Raw genomic sequence first — 8,905 nt, 5'->3', positions numbered from 1 at the left:
CTACTTAATACCATTAAGCCAAGCTCCAAAACTCCATCCCTCCGGCTGCTGAGGCCCCTGGACTGAGATTCTCAGAGCTGCTGTTCTTAATCTAACCAGCATGTGGCATCATATCCACTTTCTTTTTTAATGAAAAGAAATAAATAGATTTTCCAGAATATCAAATATGAAATGGTTTGTTTACTAAGATAGTAAATTTCTTTGGAAAACTCCCATGTACATTAAAGATATAGTTGCTGTTGACCCCAAGTCTACATGCCATGCACTAATTTATCTCTTCTCCCTTAACATAGGTTAAGATGTCCATACTGCAGAGAGGTCCCTTCCAGAGAGCAGGGGCCTTTACCCTCCATTACCCATACTTGCAGAGGCTCTCTAGACCCCCCACCCCCTTCTCAGTTATCCCTTCTTTAGAACACTATGGGCACAACTATCCATACCCTGCTTTGGGAGGCCCATCCTCTTAGTCACCTTCCACCTGCACTGCACTGCCTGATGCACACTGATAGTTGCCAAGATGCACTAGAGCTACCTGGTATTTTATTGTTTGGATGCCCTGTGTATGTGTTTTTACAATCCTCTTTTGCTCCTTCCAGTTTTTTTTTCAGATACAATTAAAATCATTTTGTACATAAGTTCATAAACTGGGTTTTAAGAGATGGTAGAATAGTCCCTTCTTATCCTCAGGGGATATATTTCAAGAATTTCTGTGGCTCTATGAAACGGGGGATAGCACCAAATTCTATATATACTATATATTTTACTTTAATATATCCCTATAATACATTTTGTAAATTAGGCACAGTAAGATATTAACAAAAATTAATTAATAATAACAACATACATATATAGAATGATAATTATAACAATATATCATTACAAAACTTACATGAGTGTGCACTCTCTATATACTATACATTTTACTTTAATATATCCCTATATATTACATTGCACTAATATGTATTACATTGCACTATTACAGTATTTTCAGACCCAATTTGACCATCAATTACTGAAACCTGTGAAAGCAAAACCATGAATGAAGAGGGATTAACTATTTTTTGGTCCCTTGCATACAGTTCTTTGCAGAGATGTTAGACAATGAAAGTACATTGAGGGCTGGGGCTGTGCCTCAGCGATAACGCACTTACCTGGTGTGTGTGAGGCACTTTGTTCAATTCTCAGCACCACATATAAATAAATAAAATAAAGGTCTACTAATTAATTAAAAAAAAAGAAAAGAAAGAAAGTACATTAATGCCACCTTGTGACAGAAGCCTGAACTTCAGCTTGAAATACTAATCAGGAAAGCGAGAGGGAGGGGCTGTGGCCAAACCTACCAGAGCCTTCTGGAAGTCCAGGAGGAAAAGGGGGCATTTCCAGTATACAGGGATTCTGAAGGCTTCAAACATAAAGTACAGACTATCATTATGATGGGAAGAACATTCTATGTGAGATGAATTTATTTAATTTTTATTTGTATTCTTTAAGACATCCTGATAGCTAGACCCATATAAATAAAAATGGATCTGCCAAGAGTGGTGGTGCAATCCTGCAATTCCAGCAGTTTGGGAGGCTGCAACAAGAGGTTCTCAAGTTTAAGGCCAGCCTCAGCAACTTAGGCTCTCAGCAACTTAGTGAGACCCTGTCTCAAAAAAAAAAAAAATAATAAGGACGACTGGGGATATGATTCAGTGGTTAAGCACCCCTGAGTTAAATCTCCTGTGCCAAAAAAAAAGGATCTGTGCCATTTATGAATTTTGCAACCTGCTTTTTCCCTACTTATGGATGACCTTTCTATGTAAATATATTTTATAATGACATTTTCTATTACTTTACAACAAAATTTCATTTGTGTTTGATTTTTTCTATATGTTGAGCATTTTATTATATATATGGAGGCCCAAATAAATTTCATCAGTACCCTAATAAGGAAATTTAGACTCCTTACCTTATTTTCTATTACACACACAGTGTAATTGACAGTGTTTCTCATATATATGCAGACATTTTTATATATTTCTTATTATAAGTTCCTAAAATGTTTTTCAAAACTATATAATCTGTTAACTTTTATATTAACACATTATATTCAAAATTCTATTGCCAATTTATATTCCTAATCTTGTAGTATGAAAGTGCTTCTTTTTCTGTACATTGGAGATAATAGGGATGGTTGCTTGCCCATCTGATAGACAAAATATCATCTTTCATTATGTTTTTTTAATTAAGCATTATATTTTAATGTTTCAGAGTAAGAAAATTACAATATTGGCATAATTTTGTTCCATTATACAAAAGTACATATTCTTGCATCACTATAAAATTGCAAAATGTAGACAGTAAGATAGGGTTTTCTACATTTATTGAAATAGTCATTTATATAAATTTTTTGGTACTGTTAGGTGACAGATGATGATGGATGAACACATGGATGCTAAAATTAAAATCATGATATTATTTCTAATTACTCATAAAATGAAATACTTAGGTGTAAATACAACAAAACTAGCATAGGATCTGTATGCTAAAAACTGAAAAATGTTGAAAAAAGAGATAAAAGAAAGCCCAAAGAAAAAGAGAGAGATTTTGTGTTCATAGATTAGAAATTTCAATATAGTAAAGGTTTCAAATCTACCCAAATTGATCTATAAGTTTAATGAACATTCTTTCAAAAATCCAGGGATTTTTTTTAGATATTGATAAGCTCATTTAATTTTGTGTGTGTGTGGGGGGGGAGGTGTACTGGGGATTAAACCCAGGGCCCTTTGCCTGAAAGGCAAGCACTCTAACAACTGAGCTATATCCCCAGCCTGCTAAAATCATTTTTTAAAAAGAAAAACAAAGCAGAAAGAATCAGTCTACCCAACTTCAATAACGTATCATATATCCACAGTAGTCAAGACAGTGTGATACTGGTGAAAGAACAACATATATATTAAAGAAATAAAATGGGAAAACCTGAAAATAGATCTACACAAATATGCTCAGCTCATTTTGGACAAAGTTTTAAAGACAATACAATGTAGGAAAAAAAGATTTTTCAATAAATTGTGATGGAACAATGTATAGCATAGGCAAAAAATAAATAAAATTTAAAAAGTTAAAGTGCTCAGCCTAATCTACACTTATTATATAAAAATTAATTCAAAATGGAACATGGACTTTATTTGTGAAATAGTTATAAGGCTCTGAGGGAAAAAGGAGAAGAATCTTGAGGTTAGGCAGAAGTTCGAAATTTGACACCAAAATAACATTCATATAAAGAAGAATCAATAAATAAGACTTCATCAAATTTAAATGCTTTGCTCTGTGAAAGATTCTGTGAAGATGAAAAGACAAGCTACAGACTGGGAGAAAATATTTGCAAGCCACATAACAAATAGAAGACTATTATTTAAAATATAAGAAGCTTTCTAAAAACTGAACAAAAAAACAAACCAGTTGGAAAATGGGCAAAAGACATAAAGAGACATTTTATCAGAGGATATAAAGATAGCAAATGAGTACATGAAATGATGTCTAAAATCACTAGCCCTTAGGACATGCAAATGAAGGCTGTGAGGAGAAAGCACTGTGTCATCAGAGAATTTCACAGTACTATATGTCACTGGGAAATTTCAAATTAAAACAATGAGATACCACTACAGACCTATTAAAATAGCTACATTTAAAAAATAGTGACATTGCCAAATGATGGCGAGGATGTGGAAAAACTCGATTACTCATGCATGCATATACAGCATATACTTTGGCAGTTTTCTATATATGATCTAGTACTGGCACTGGTGACTATTTATCCTAGAGAAAAGAATGCTTATATCCACATAAATGCTGTAAATAGGGATGAGGATATAGCTCAGTTGGTAGAATGCTTGCCTCACATGCCCTGGGTTCAATCTCTAGCAACACACACACACACACACACACACACACACACACACACACAAAACCCTGTAAATAGCCAAAACCTGGAAACAACTCAGATGTCTTTCAATATGTACAATGATACTGTAGAACACTACACAGCAATATAAAAGAATGAATTATTGATGCATGTAACAACTTAAACAGACCTCCCAGGGAATTATGCTGTATGATCAAATGCAGATCCCAAAAAGTTACACATTGCATGATTATATATATATATATATATATATATATATATATATATATATATATATATATATGATTCTTTTGAAAAAAATGACAACTAACAAATAATATTGACCAAAATTTGACAAAGTTCTTTTGAGGGCAGTTTAGTGATTGTCCCAGATGAAGAAAGGGGAGAGAGGGACAGAGGGACCTGAGGGAAGGGCTGCAACTATAAAAGAATGATAGAAGGGATTCTTGTAGTGATGAAATTCTATATCTGTCAATTTCCTGTTTGTGATGTTGTACTACAGTTTTTCAAGACCTTAACCATTGGGGAAAACTGGATAAGTGGTTCCTGAGATTTTTTTCTGTATTATTTCTTACAACTGCATTTACAGTCATGATCATCTCCAAAAAAGTTTAATTTTACAAAAATACTGTGCAGGTGCCTGGGAGAAAAAAGTGCATGACTCAAATAATTCTTTTTCCCCATATAAGCTAATAACTGCTTTTCTGTTTTCTGGATGTTTAAAGAGTATCATGACATATATTTCATAATCAGTCTCTGTATGGATACAAATGAGAGCCCCTGAAAGAAAATCAGGCTGATCCAAGGATCTGTTTTTTAAACCCTTTACATATTTTTAAAATTTTTTAATTTAATTTTTAAAAATTTTTGAGGTAGGTCTCACTATTTTACCAAGGCTAGCTTTGAACTTGTGATCCTCCTGCCTCAGCCTCCCAAGTCACTGGGATTACAGGTTTGTGTCACCACACCTGGCTCTAAAGATCTATTCTGATATTTAAGCATTAATCAATGCATATTCAGAACTAAAATAAGAATTCAGATAATAGTTTGTACAAAAGACAACCCACTTGTTTCCCACTCCTACCCACAGAGTAAGATCAGCTTGACAGGAATGAGTCTCAAACAATTTCATTTAAAAGTCTTCTCTGATGTCTTCAAGCCCTATCATTTGGAAGCAAGTGTATTTACCTCCAGTTTCCTACAGCATTGCATTTTTTTGCTATGGAAGATATATTTTATACTGTGTGGTTAAGATGTATTTTCTACTCCCATGGCATGTGAATGGGTGTACACTAGTGCAAGCCTGTGCCATGCACACATTTATGTGTTTGAGAAAGAATATGTGAATGAGTGTTTTAGATTTTATCCTTTGAGGATTTAAATAGAAACATAAACCAAACTAACAGTGTTTACAACTCATATATAGATAAAATATTAGTGCATTTATATTAATTATTATATTGTTATATTAAATGCTTATTTTATTATTACACTGGTAATAATATATATACATTTTGTCATTCTGTTCTTATTCCTGTAGAGTATATGGCATAAAGAAGGGATTCTATACATCATATTCTGATGACTAAGAATAGTGCATGGTGTTACCCTGTTTCACAGATGAGAATATCAATGTGAGAGAGACTTACCCAAACTATGAGAGTCAGAAATGGTTCAGGCACTAATACAAAGACCTTTTGACTCCTCCTGTAGTGCTGTGACCAATAGCTCAATTATGATTGTTTCTTTCATAAGACCCTCTCATATAGGGTGTTTTTATCTTTCAGGGCTCAAAGTTATTTATAGACATGCAATTCACTCATTTTTCTGATGTTAATCAACAGCAAAAAACAAATCAGAAAAGCACAATAATTAAATGGTAGGATTACACAGCAAACCATACAGGAAAATCACAAGAGTGGTTACTATTTTGGGTCCTGCCACTCTTTCAGCTGCTAATTGATTTTGCCTCTCTGAGCTTCAGATTCAATGTCTGTAAACTGAAGTTGGTGGATTGGGTAACCTCTAAGATCGTTACATCTGTTACAATAATAAAGAAGATGAAGGGAAATCCATATGCAGCAAAGTGAAATTAAGCTCCTATCTCTCACCATGCACAAAACTCAATGTGGATCAAGGACCAATTATTTGATTTTAATGTATAAAATACAAGTAGTTTTTGTATGTAAAAAAAAGAAGATGAAGGACTTGGATATTAACACATTCTTGTCACCTACAAGGTAAGTGAAAATTGTCTAGTAATAATAGATAGGAAACTTATTCACCATGTGTTTGACGAGACATAAGGCTGACCTTATGAACTCTCACATATGGCTCCATGTTAGTCACAAACATTTTAATCATGTAGATAATAAATATAGGTGTGCCCTAATCATCCACTCAGTGTTAAATAGGGTATGAGGTGAGGGGGGAACTGATATCAGCTGTATGCCCTAGGTGATAACTGCTGTATTGGGCATTTTAAATACTTGTTTCCTTGGTTACTCACAATAATTCACTAATGTAAGAATCATTGCTCACACTTTAAAAATGGGGAATGGGGCACAAATAGGTTAAGGTCATTTTTAGGAAAACAACTAATATAAAGGATTATAGGAATTCTAGCTCACATTTTTCTGATACCCAAGCTGAAACTGTCCTCTGTCTACCAATCTTTCTCACAGATTACATACAACTAAAACAATTACCTGAGTGCTTTTATTCAAGATGATCATTCTGCTTTTATATGTAGAAAATACTTTATATAAAGTTTTGACTTCATCACACAGTATTAAAAGTACATATTCTCAAGTGTTGTGTTCTAATAAAATGAACTGTATTTATACTGCTTCATAGAGGACATTTGCAAGGTAAACTTTTTTTCCCTCTCTTCCTCACTTTCTTTTTTTGTCAGACTGTGCAAGTAAAGAATTTAAGTAACACTATTACAATTTGGTGCCAAAAACCTTGATTCATGCTCATGTGTCTTTTATACTTTGTTGAAACTTACATTGATAATGCAAATATGGTTGTTGTTAAAAAATCATATTGCCAATAAATTTGGCAAATTATATTAAATGAGAAAAATCCCTGGAAAATAGAGCTATACAGATGGGTCCAAGAAGAAATAGAAAACTTGAATAGTCCCATGTTTGATAAAGAAATTAAATCCACAGTTAAAATCCTGTCCAAAAACTAAATCTGTAAAAACAAGATGACTTCACTAGTGAATACTTCCAAACATTTTAAGATGAAATTACACAGATAATACACAAATTCTTTAAGATAACAGAAAACAGAAAATGATTCTCAATTTGTTTCATGAGTCAGATTATTCATTTTCTCTATTTTGTTTTCAATCAATGGAAGCTTATTTTAAGGAGAAACCCTCCACAGTAAAATATATTCAAGAAAGTGTGTGCTTAAAAAAAAAGGAGAGAGTTTATGGATTGCCCTATTTTGTCCACCAACTTCCCCTCATCAATAGGTAAACAAGCTCAAATTTACATCCAGGTAATTAAACTTTCCCCTTCATATTTACACACTCTTCCTCAATTCTTATTCTCTTCCAGATGAAGTCACTTCCTATTTTTCATCTTAACAACCAAGCTTCTCCAAAGAGTAACCTATAGTCTAACTTTTTCACCTCCTACTCACTCCTTAGGCTACTCCATCTGCCTTCTGTCCTTGCAGCTCTACTAAAACATTCTTGACAAGATCACCAGTGATATTATTGACTTACAATTCAAAGGAATATTTTTCATCCCCATCTCTAGTCTCAGCCCGTGATTATTTCTTCCTGATTATACTATACGCTTCTTTTTTAAAAAATCTAAAAATATTTGGAATAGAAAGTGATGTCTTTTTAGATCTCTACTTCCAGAAATCAACATTGTTAACAATTCTTTGTATATAGGTATATTTTAATATAATTGATGAAATGATTATGCTTTAAAAATGTGTCATAATAAGTATAATGTACATCAGCTTTAATTTTTCAATTATCAATAATACCCACTGGTTTATTATCTGAATTTTCCTCCCTAAACTCACAACAAAACAAAACCTCAAACAAAAAGTCAAAATATTAAAGGAAAACATGTTAAACAAAATCTATTAATATAACATGAAAACATTCTGAGGACTGTTATTCATTGTTTTTCCATCTTGAGACAAATAAAGACATGACATAAATCAAAAAGTAAACTAACAAACATAAATTCTGCTAATAATAGAAAAATATGAATGGATTAAGATCCAATTCAAAAGGAGTGATTGTCATATTTGATTAGAAAAAGTCAAACTATTGGGCTAGGAATTTAGCTTTTTGGAGCACTCGCCTCACATCTGCGAGGCCCTGGGTTCAGTCCACACCATAGCAAAAACGAACATACAAAAAAACCCACCAAGTGTATGCTCTCTGTGGGAGACACAATTCTAATTAAATATTACAAGTAGATTTATGTAAAATAATGACAAAATATGTACCATGTAAATAGCAACTGTAAGAGAGCTAATGTGGCTCTACAAATATGAGTATATATATATATATATATATATATATATATATATATATGAATTTAAAACACACACACAAATGTTATAGAGATAAAAAGTGGCATTTTATAATGAAAAAAGTGTCAGTCTAAGTCATAAGAATTAAGAAGGTTGTGCACATAACAATAGAGCCCCAAATATTGTCATGTGTAGAACAATGACTTCCCAAAGTTGCTCACATTCTAATCCCCATACCATTTTATGTATGATAATATACAAATGTAATATTCTTACATATATATACACGTTATTTGTTCATTTCTTATGGCTATGATTTTACGCACACACACACATACACACACAAACACCTTGTATCTTTTCGTTTATAACATAAAATTATATTGTATGAGGAAAGTATCTAATTTTTCTTTTTGGGGAAGAGTATACAGTTGACCCAGACCCATTTAAAACAAATTATAGCTTTTATTGGGATGTATTATA

This window comes from Urocitellus parryii, chromosome X (genome assembly GCF_045843805.1).
Source record: "Urocitellus parryii isolate mUroPar1 chromosome X, mUroPar1.hap1, whole genome shotgun sequence".
NCBI lineage: Eukaryota > Metazoa > Chordata > Mammalia > Rodentia > Sciuridae > Urocitellus > Urocitellus parryii.
Note: the sequence above shows the minus strand (reverse complement) of the source record.